This window comes from Heterodontus francisci, chromosome 4, assembly GCF_036365525.1.
Source record: "Heterodontus francisci isolate sHetFra1 chromosome 4, sHetFra1.hap1, whole genome shotgun sequence".
Taxonomy (NCBI): Eukaryota; Metazoa; Chordata; class Chondrichthyes; order Heterodontiformes; family Heterodontidae; genus Heterodontus; species Heterodontus francisci.
Genome location: NC_090374.1, coordinates 54,744,291 through 54,756,290, shown reverse-complemented (window position 1 = coordinate 54,756,290; position 12,000 = coordinate 54,744,291). Strand labels below are relative to the sequence as shown.

The following is a 12,000-nucleotide window of genomic DNA, read 5'->3' as shown; positions in this document are numbered from 1 at the left end:
GTGTAGAGAGATTGGACGTCCATAATGAAGAGGAGGCGTTTAGGGCCAGGAAACTGGAAATTGTCAAAATGACATAGGGCGTCAGAAGAGTCACGGATGTAGGTGGGAAGAGACTGGACCAGCGGAGAAAAGGTAGAGTCAAGATGGGAAGAAATAAGTTCAGTGGGGCAGGAGCATGCTGATACAATGGGTCTGCCGGGACAGTCCTGTTTGGGGATTTTGGGAAGGAGGTAGAAGCGGGGTGTTCCGGGGTTGTGGGACGATGAGGTTGGATACTGTAGAGGGAAGATCTCCAGATTTTCATGTTTGTACTTGCGCTTGTTCAATTTTCAGTCAGTTAACACCCTATCTGTACTAATGCTTTGTCTTTCAACACACCATTAACATATTGTTTGCTTTTGCTCCACGACCTTCTGGTCAGCTATTCTGTGACCTTGTCCTATCAACACCTCCTTTGTTATCTCTTGCCCCACCCTTGCTTTACTTGCTTATAACCTTTTAGATTTCTAATATTTGCCAGTTCTGAAGAAGGGTCACTGACCTGAAACATTAACTCTGCTTCTCTCTCCACAGATGCTGCCAGACCTGCTGAGTATTTCCAGCATTTCTTATTTTTATTTCAGATTTCCAGCATCTGCAGTATTTTGCTTTTATCATCAGGATGCACATTTACAGTGGCAAAACTTTTCACTTGGCTATATAATATGCAATAAATAGATTTGTAACTTAATTAATAGTCTGGAGGAGTGCTCATTCTAATACCCTCTGAAGTAGAAAATCACATAAAGCCACCTTGTATAACCAATAAGCCAGAGTGCAGTATTGAGGGTTTTTCATTTGACCCTTGCCACTCTACTAATTAGCTAGCTATTGCATAGGTAATGGTACACCAAGTCATGGGGAGCAAGGCTCTCTGACCCAAATAAGGTTTCCAACTCAGTTATTAAATTAAGTCTCGTGATATTCGCAGCAGTCTTATGTGTGTGTCTGCGTAACCACTTTTCCTGGTAAATGCTGTGGCATTTCATTGGATTATCTTATGGATGATAAGTTAGTTGAGACTTTGCGTACACATATAACTTACCCATTTTCTCTCATGCAAGCCTTTGCAGAATTGTATTCAACTGTTCTCACTGTATATCATGGGGCTACATGATTTTTTTTCTAAGGGTTTTCTAGGTGTTAAACCTGCCAAAAGAAATACTGTAAACATTAGAAATAGTCCTCAATTCTGGGAGGGTCCATAACAAAACATCAACTTTAATTCTTCCGAGGCGCAATCTGGAATCTCTAGGTTCATCAGAAGATCCATTCCACAGACTAACGGGCAAGGCAGGAGCGTTGTACTTGAGTGGTCTGAGATGCTGAAACTGCAATAGACTGAAAATCCACAAATACAACCGCTTGTGGATTGCATTATGCGTTATTATTATAGAGTCATAGACAGATACAGCACTGAAACAGTCCCTTCGGCCCACTAGTCAGAAAGGAGCTATCTGGATTTTTTTTTTAAAAATTCGCTCATGGGATGTGGGTGTCACTGGCTAAGCCATCATATATTGCCCATCCCTAATTGCCCTTGAGAGGTAGTTAGCTGCTGCCTTGAACCACTGTAGTTCTTGGGGTGTAGATACACCAACAGTGCTGTTAGGAAGGGAGTTCCGGGATTTTGATCCAGTGAGAGTGAAGGAATGGCGATATCGTTCCAAGTCAGGATGGTGTGTGGTTTGGAAGGAAACTTGCAGGTGGCGGTGTTGCCATGCATCTGCTGCCCTTGTCCTTTTTGGTAGAGGGTCACGGGTGTGGAAAGTTCTGTCGAAGAAGCCTTGATATGCTGTAGTGCATCTTGTGTATGGTACACACTGCTGCCATTGTGTGTCTGTGAAGTGAGTGAATGTTGAAGTTCGTGGATGGGGTGCCAATTAAGTGGGCTGCTTTGTCCTGGATGGTGTCTTGCTTCAGATGAACTGAGAGCGCAAATAGAAATAAATAAGTACGATCTGATAACCATTACAGAGATTTGGCTGCAGGATGACATAGATTGGGACCTGAATATTGAAGGGTACATGGCATTTAGGAAGGACAGGAAGCTAGGAAAAGGTGGAGGGGTAGCTCTGTTAATTAATGGTATTAGCGCAATAGAGAGGGATGACCCCCTAAGTTCAGGAAACCAGGATGTAGAAGCAGTTTGGGTAGAGATGAGAAATCAAAGGCAAGAAGTCACTTGTGGGAGTGGTGTACAGGCTACCTAACATTAAGCACACTGTAGGATGGGCTATACAGGAAGAAATAATGGCAGCTTGTCAAAGGTATAGCGATAATTATAGGGGATTTTAATCTACATATTGACTGGAACAATCCAATGGACAGATGTAGTCTAGATGAGGAGTACATAAAATGTTTTCGGGATAATTTCTTGGAACAATACGTTCTGGAGCGAACCAGAGAGCAGGCTATACTAGACCTGATATTGTGCACTGAGATAGGATTAATTAATGACCTCATAGTTAGGGTGAACCTAGGTAGCAGCATACATAATATGATTGAATTTTACATTCAGTTTGAGGGAGAGAAGAGTGGGTCCAAGACTAGTATTTTAAACTTAAATAAGGGCAATTATGAGGGCATGAAAGCAGAGCTAGCTAAAGTGAACTGATAGATGAGGTTAAGGGATAGGTCAATAGAGCTGCAGTGGCAGACATTTAAGGGGATATTTCAGAATACACAGAATAGATACATTTCAACGAGAAAGAAGGGTTTCGAGGATGGGACCTGCCGTCTGTGGTTGACTAAAACAGTTAAAGACAGTATCAAACTTAAAGAAAAGGCCTATAATTGTGCGAAGATGGGAGGCAGGTCAGAAGATTGGACAGAATATGAAAACAGCAAAGAATGACTAAAAGATTGATAAAATTAGAGTATGAGAGAAAGCTAGCTAGAAATGTAAAGACATAGTAAGAGTTTCTATAGATATTTTAAAAAGAAAAGAGTCAACAAAGTGAGCGTTGGTCTTATAGAAAGTGAGTCTGGGGAATTAATAATGGATAATCAGGAACTGGCAGATGAACGGAACAGATATTTTGCATCAGTCTTCACGATTGAGAATACAAGTAACATCCCAGTATTAGCTCTAGGTCAGGAATTGGAAGGGAGGGGAGGAACTCAAGAAAATTACAGTCCCAAAATTACAATTTTAAGATTTTAAAATATAATAAAATAAGATATTTTAAAAAGAAATGTATTAAAGTGAGCATTGGTCCAATAGAAAGTGAGTCTGGGGAATTAATAATGGACAATAAGGAGATGGCAGATGAATTGAACAGATACTTTGCATCGGTCTTCACTATTGAGGATACATGTAACAGTATCAGCTGCAAGTAAGGAAATGGAAGGGAGGGAGGAGCTCAAGAAAATTACAATTACTAGGGACATGATAGAACATAGAACAGCACAGTACAGGCCCTTCGACCCACGATGTTGTGCCGAACCTTTAACCTACTCAAGATCTAAGTAACTACCTACCCTTCATTCTACTATCATCCATGTACCTATCCAAGAGTCGCTTAAATGTCCCTAATGTATCTGCTTCTACTACCACCGCTGGCAGTGCATTCCACGCACCCACCACTCTCTGTGTAAAGAACCTACCTCTGACATCTCCCTGAAACCTTCCTCCAATCACCTTAAAATTATGCCCCCTGGTGATGGCCCTTTCCACCCTGGGAAAAAGTCTCTGACTATCCACTCAATCTATGCCTCTCATCATCTTGTACCCCTCTATCAACTCACCTCTCGTCCTTCTTCGTTCCAATGAGAAAAGCCCTAGCACCCTCAACCTTTCTTCGTAAGACAAGCCCTCCAGTCCAGGCAGCATCCTGGTAAATCTCCTCTGCACCCTCTCTAAAGCTTCCACATCCCTCCTATAATGAGGCGACCAGAACTGAACACAATATTCCAAGTGTGGTCCAACCAGGGCTTTATAGAGCTGCAGCATAACCTCGCGGCTCTTAAACTCAATCCCCCTGTTAATGAAAGCCAACACACCATACGCCTTAACAACCCTATCAACTTGGGTGGCAACTTTGAGCGATCTATGGACATGGACCCCAAGATCCCTCTGTTCCTCCACACTGCCAAGAATCCTGTCTTTAAGCCTGTATTCTGCATTCAAATTCGACCTTCCAAAATGAATCACTTCACACTTTTCCAGGTTGAACTCCATCTGGCACTTCTCAGCCCAGCTCTGCATCCTGTCAATGTCCCGTTGCAACCTACAACAGCCCTCCACACTATCCACAACTCCAGCAACCTTGGTGTCATCGGCAAACTTGCGAACCCAGCCTTCCACTTCCTCATCCAAGTCATTTATAAAAATCACAAAGAGCAGAGGTCCCAGAACAGATCCCTGCGGAACACCACTGGTCACCGAGCTCCAGGCTGAATACTTTCCATCTACTACCACCCTCTGTCTTCTATGGGCCAGCCAATTCTGTATCCAGACAGCCAACTTTCCCTGTATCCCATGCCTCCCTACTTTCTGAATGAGCCTACCATGGGGAACCTTATCAAACGCCTTGCTAACGTCCATATACACCACATCCATGCTCTTCCTTCATCAATGTGTTTTGTCACATCTTCAAAGAATTCAATAAGGCTTGTGAGGCATGACCTGCCCCTCACAAAGCCATGCTGACTGTCTCTAATCAAACTATGCTTTTCCAAATAATCATAAATCCTGTCTCTCAGAATCCTCTCCAATAATTTGCCCACTACCGACGTAAGACTGACTGGTCTATAATTCCCAGGGTTATCCCTATTCCCTTTCTTGAACAAAGGAATAACATTTGCCACCCTCCAATCATCTGGTACTACTCCAGTGGACAGTGAGGACGCAAAGATCATTGACAAAGGTGCAGCAATCTCTTCCGTCGCTTCCCTTAATATCCTTGGGTATATCCCGTCTGGCCCCGGGGACTTATCTGTCCTCATGTCTTTCAAAATTTTTCACGCTGTCCTCACAAACGACCAGGTTCCTCTCACTAGTGAATACTGAAGCAAAGTATTCATTAAGGACCTCCCCTACCTCCTCCGACTCCAGGCACAAGTTCCCTCCACTATCCCTGATCGGCCCTACCCTCACTCTGGCCATCCTCTTGTTCCTCACATAAGTGTAGAACGCCTTGGGATTTTCCTTAATCCTACCCGCCAAGACTTTTTCATGTCCCCTTCTAGCTCTCCTGAGTCCATTCTTCAGTTCCTTCCTGGCTACCTTGTAACCCTCTAGAGCCCTGTCTGATCCTTGCTTCCTCAACCTTAAGTAAGCTTCCTTCTTCCTCTTGACGAGCTGTTCCACATCTCTTGTCATACAAGGTTCCTTCACCCTACCATCCCTTCCTTGCCTCATCGGGACAAACCTATCCAGCAGTCGCAGCATGTGCTCCCTAAACAACCTCCATATTTCTGTCGTGCATTTCCCTGAACATCTGTTCCCAATTTATGCTCCCCAGTTCCTGCCTAATAGCATTGTAATTCCCCCTCCCCCAATTAAATATTTTCCCATCCCGTCTGCTCCTGTCCCTCTCCATGACTATAGTAAAGGTCAGGGAGTTGTGATCACTATCACCGAAATGCTGTCCCACCGAGAGATCTGCCACTTGGCCTGGTTCGTTGCCAAGCACCAAATCCAACATAGCCTCCCCTCTAGTCGGCCTATTGAGTCAGGAAACCTTCCTGGACACCTGACCAAAACTGCTCCATCCAAACTATTTGCACTAAGGAGGTTCCAATCAATATTAGGGAAGTTGAAGTCACCCATGACAACAACCCTGTTACTTCTGCACCTTTCCAAAATCTGCCTCCCAATCTGTTCCTCCGTGACTCTGTTGCTATTGGGGGGTCTATAGAAAACTCCCAATAAAGTGACTGCTCCTTTCCTGTTTGACTTCCACCCATAATGACTCAGTAGACAAACCCTCCTCGCCGACCTCCCTTTCTGCAGCTGTGATACTATCCCTGATTAGCAATGCCACTCCCCCACCTCTCTTACCTCCCTCCCTATTCCTTTTGAAACATCTAAACCCCGGAACATCCAACATCCATTCCTACCCCTGTGATATCCAAGTCTCCGTAATGGCCACAACATCGTAGCTCCAAGTACTGATCCATGCTCTAAGTTCATCACCCTTATTCCTGACACTTCTTGCGTTAAAATAGACACACTTCAACCCATCATACTGGCTGCCACTTTGCCCTGTCAACTGTCTAACCTTCCTCACAGACTCTCTGCACTCTGTATCTGTCTGTTCAACAGCTACCCCATCCACTGTTCCGTAGCTCCGGTTCCCATCCCCCTGCCAAACTAGTTTAAACTAGTGATACTGAGCAAATTGTTGGAGTTGCAGGCTGACAAGTCCCTGGGTCCTGATGGACTTCATCCTAGGGTGTTAAAAGACGTGCCTAGTGAGATAGTTGATGCGTTCGTTTTAATTTTCCAAAATTCCCTAGATTCGGGTAAGGTTCTGTTAGATTGGAAAATAGCGAATGTAACTCCTTTATTCAAAAAGGGAGAGAGACAGAAAGCCAGAAACTACAGGCCAGTTAGCTTAACATTTGTCTTGGGGAAAACGTCAGTAGCTATTATGAAAGACGTTATAGCAGAGCATTTAGAAAAATTCAAGGTAATCAGGCAGAGTCAACGTGGTTTAGTGAAAGGGAAAGCATGTTTAACCAATTTATTGGAGTTCTTTGAGGGAGTTACATATGCTGTGGATAAAGGGGAAACTGGTGGATGTACTGTACTTAGATTTCCAGAAGGCATTCGATAAGGTGCCACATCAAAGGTTATTGCAGAAAATAAAAACTCATGGTGTAGGGGGTAACATATTGGCAGGGATAGAAGACTGGTCGCTGCACTACAGGAAAGATGTGATTAAGCTAGAGAGGGTGCAGAAAAGATTCACAAGGATGTTGCCTGGTTTGGAGGGCTTGAGTTATAAAGAGAGATTGGATAGGCTGGGTCTGTTTTCCCTGGAGCGAAGGAGGCTGAGAGGGGACATGATAGAGGTATATAAAATTATGAGAGGCATAGATCGGGTAGATAGCCAGAGCCTGTTAGCCTTGGTAGGGGTGACTAAAACTAGAGGGCATAGATTTAAGCTGAGAGAGAGGAGGTTTTAAGGGGATCAAAGGGGTAAATCTTTCACACAAAGAATAGTGGGTATCTGGAATGAGTTGCCAGAGGAGGTGGTGGAGGTAGGAACCGTAACAACACTTAAGAGGCATCTGGACTTGAATGAGAAAGGCATAGAGGGATATGGAATTAATGCAGGCAGGTGGGATTAGTATAGACAGGGATTATGGTCGGCATGGACGCGGTAGGCCGAAGGGCCTGTTTCTATGCTGTACGACTCTGACTATGACTATGAGAGAGAAGGCATAAATGGGTCATTTTCTGGTTGGCAAGATGTAATGAGTGGTGTGCCACAGGGACCTGTGCTGGGGCCTCAACTTTTTACAGTTTATATAAATGAGTTAGATGAAGGGACTGAAGGTATGGTTGCTAAATTTGCTGATGACACAAAGTTAGGTAGGAAAGTATGTTGTGAAGAGGACATAAGGGGGCTACAAAGGGATATAGGTAGGTTAAGTGAGTGGGCAAAAACCTGGCAAATGGAGTATAATGTGGGAAAGTGGGAATTGCCCACTTGGGCAGGAAGAATAAAAAAGAAGCACATTATCTGAATGATAGATTGCAGAGCTTTGAGATGCAGAGGGATCTGGGTGTCCTAGTGCATGAATCGCAAAAGGTTAGTATGCAGGTACAGCACGTAATTAGGAAATCTAATGGAATGTTATTGTTTATCGCGAGGGGAATTGAATACAAAAGTAGGGAGGTTATGCTTTAGCTATACAGGGCATTGGTGAGACCACATCTGGAGTACTGTGTACAGTACTGGTCTCCTTATTTAAGAAAGGATGTAAATGCATCGGAGGCAGTACAGAGAAGGTTTACTGGGCTAATACCTGGAATGGGCGGGCTGTCTCACGAGGAAAGATTGGACAGGCAAGGCTTGTATCCATTGGAATTTGGAAAAATAAGAGGCGACTTGATTGAAACATATAAGATCCTGAGTGGTCTTGACTGGGGAAATGTGGAAAGGATGCTTCCCCTTGTGGGAGAACCTAGAACTAGGGGTCACTGTTTAAAAATAAGGGGTTGCCCATTTAAGACAGATGAGAAATTTTTTTCTTTGAGGGTCGTGAGTCTTTGGAAGTCTCCTCTTCAAAAGGCAGTGGAAGCTGAGTCTTTGACTATTTTTAAGGTAGAGGTAGATAGATTCTTGATAAGGGGGTGGAAGGTTATCGGGGGTAGGTAGAAATGTCGAATAATCAGTTCAGCCATGAACTTTCTGAATGGGCCGAGTGGCCTACTCCTCCTAATTCGTATGTTCTTGAATTATGTTGGAGCTGCACCCATCCAGGCAAATGGAGAGTATTCCATCACACTCCTGACTTGTGTCTTGTAGATGGTGGACAGGCATTGGGGAGAAAGGAATTGTACAATTGTTCTACAAAGTCAGCTTTGCCATATCCTAGGCCTACCATAAGTCTCTTATTCATGCCTACAAGGCTGTCACCTGTCAAAAATTCCCATATGTTCACTAAACATTACTTTTGTTTGGCCAAGAATTATTTTGATGCTGGAGTGCAGTTTGGACTGAGGGGAATGCTGCTTCTGTCAGGCATTGACGTCATTCTCCTTTAGTATTTGGAGAATTTGCTAAATATTTAATGTTATGTTTCTCTATGTAAGGTCATCTTAAATGGAAGCATTCCTTTTCTGAAGAATTGCCCTTTTTCCTCACTACACCCAACACTGTATTTTTCTCATAAGCCTACCTCCGTTTTAACTTTCTTTCATATGGTGGGTACTGAAGAACTAAAATGTCTTGCAGGAGATATAGATCATAGAATTTGGAAGGGAAAGTCATACAGATACAACTCCTTGATATTGTGGTATATTAAATGGATAAAGTTAGTGATTCCCCTGGCCCGTATATTTGGGCTGGTGAGGGTGCACGTATTGACTAGGGGGTATTTGCTACGTGGAAAATTAGGCTCATTAACTTGAAAATCCTTTTCCTTCTATTTGTATGCTATGCCTCATTAGTTACTAAATTCAGAACTCGATGAGCTCTAAATTTTTAATTTTCAAAAATGAACAATAAACTAATCTGAGGTGTGAAATGTAATTTTACCTACATAACTCGTGTATACCAAAGGCCATTCATTCTATTACAGCTCTGAGTGTTTTTGTGTAATAAGACACTCAATGACAAACTTTTTTTTGTATCCAGAGAGAGAATTTAGCCTTCATGCCTTATTTTTGACTTCCTTACTTGGGAGTATTGCAGTCATCCTCATAGAATTTCAGTTAACTTTTGTATATGCTGTAAAACATGATTAGTGTTAAAAAATAATTTTCTGATTGCATCGTCTTTGGTAAAGCCTGGGACTGTTGGTTGACGACCAGTGTGATGGAGGATATCATTAATGACCCTCTGTGGTATGTCAACAGCAGTGTAGAGTTCTGTGATGCTGTTTACTCTGCAACTTTGTTTTTGAAAGATTGAAAATTGGGGTGTCTAAATTGCGCATGTAGCCCCTTACCCTTCACAGTGCAATAAATCTTGGAACATAGCATCAAGGCTGATTAGCATCAGTAGCTAGATGTATGCAAATTAAAGGAAGCGTGGATTTAAGCTTTGTAGACTTTATAGGTGTGTACAATGGAACCATGGGGATCTCGGATTTAAAAAAAACAGGCAACCCTGCCAGGGGTGTAACGGTACAGGAAAAAGACTCAAAACATTAGAAGAGATTGAATACAATTAATAGAATTATCACAGTACAGGACAGTTGAGAGCGACCAACTATCACTGAGCAATAGAGTTGCGACTGCATAGAAGGAGGCTATTTGGCCTATTGAGTTCATGCTGGCTCTTTGTAGAGCAATCCAATCAGTCCCATTAGGCGGTTGTATCCCCGTAGCCCTGTAAGGTTATTTCCCTCAAGTGCTTATCCAGTTTCCTATTGAAACCATTCATCGCCTCCGCTTCCACCACCCTTCTAGGCACCGAGTTCCAGGTCATTACCAGTCGCTGTGTTTAAAAAAAAAAAAAGGTCTTCCTCACATCCCGGCTTGCATCGTTGCCAAAACCTTATATCTGTGTCCCCTCGTCCTTGCAGCATTGGCTAATGCGAATAGCTTTTCATTGTCTACCCTTTCCAAACCTGTTAGAATCTTGTACAGCTCTTATCATATCTCCCCTCAATTTCCTTTGTTCTGAGAGTAACAATTCCAGATTCACTAACCTAACCACGTTGCTAAAATCCCTCATCCCTGGGGAGATGGTGCCCTTGTGGTAATGTCACTGGACTAGTAATCCAGAGGCCCAAATTGATGCCCTGGGGGTACAGGTTCAAATCCCACCACGTCAGCTGGTGGCATTTAAGTTCAATTAATTAATAGAAATATGGAATTGAAAGCTAGTCTCAGTAAAGGTACCATGAAACTATCATCGACGGTTGTAAAAGGCCATCTGGTTCGCTGATGACCTTGAGGGAAGGAAATCTGATGTCCTTACCTGGTCTGGCCTACATGTGACTCCAGACCCACAGCCATATGGTTGACTCTTAACTACCCTGTGAAGTAACCTAGCAAGCTACTCAGTTGTCAAGGGCAAATAGGGATGGGTAACAAATGCTGCCCTTACCAGCGAAGCCCACATCCTATGAAAGAATTTTTTAAAAAAAATAAATAAATTCTGGTAAATTTTCTCTGCACCTTCTCGAGGACCCTCGCATCCTTCCTAAAGTATGGTGATGTGAACTGGGCACACTACTCCAGTTGTGGCCTAATCAGAACTTTATAAAGGTTCAGCATAAACTCCCTGCTTTTGTACTTCATACTTCTATTTATGAAGCCAAGGATCCCGTATGCTTTGCTAACTACTCTGTGTCCTGCCACCTTTCAAGATCTATGCATATGAGCCCCCAGGTCCCCCTCTCCTAAAAGCAGACTCATACTGGCTACCAGTTCAATGTACACAGTCTTTTCATGTTGCAAATGGAGTATAATGTAGGGAAGTGTGAAGTTCACTTTGATCATAAAAATAGAAAAGCAGAATATTTTTTTTTTAAAAGGTGTGAAACTGGTACGTGTTGATGTTCAGAGAGTTGGGGATACTCGTGCAAGGGATGCACAAAGTTAACATGCAGGTGCAGCAGGCTGTGAGGAAAGCAAATGGCATGTTGTCCTTTATTGCAAGGGGATTGGAGTACAGGAATAAAGATGACTTGCTAAAATTGTACAGGGCTTTGTTGAGACGTGTTGTGCCTAATGCGCACTTACTCTAAAGGATCCGCGGAATCCGATTGGTGAAAGGCATATCGATATTTTATTCACACACTAAATCATCAAATACAAGCTCTCACTACTTGTACAGTATACTACCTGTCAAGACGCGAGGTGATCAGTCTCGGACTTGCGGCTGCTCTTCTGTTCTCCGAGCCCCTGGCTCAGGGTATCTTCTCGAGTGTTCTTCCCTGGGGTTCTCGTACCTTCCTCAGTTTGTTGGGGGTTAGATCTTGTTTCCAAGACCCTCCCCTCTTACTCATAGGGGTCTGGTATAATGACATAATGGTAATTCCTTATTTGGCTCAGTGAGAACCTGTTCAAAACTTCACAGCTTTCTGTTATCTACTATGAGTCAGATCTTATCTAGAATCCATGACGACCCCCTTTATCTGCTACATGAAAGACAGGGTCTGGTATCATCAATATGTCTTATCTATACTGTTTACAATCTCTCGGCCATCTGTGTGCTGTGGCTCCTTTGTTTTAACTCCGTTTTTATGTGTTTTTACTGGGTCTACAAATGGCACCTGGAATACTGTGCAGTTTTGGTCTCCACATTTAAGAAAGGATATACTTGCACT

The 12,000-nt window shown here is 43.1% G+C and overlaps 1 protein-coding gene across 4 annotated transcripts in view; it reads left to right on the top strand.

Annotated features, from left to right (window-relative positions):
- tnpo1 (transportin 1) overlaps nt 1-12,000 on the top strand; it is a 206,288-nt gene that overhangs the window by 107,832 nt on the left and 86,456 nt on the right. The window lies entirely within an intron of this gene.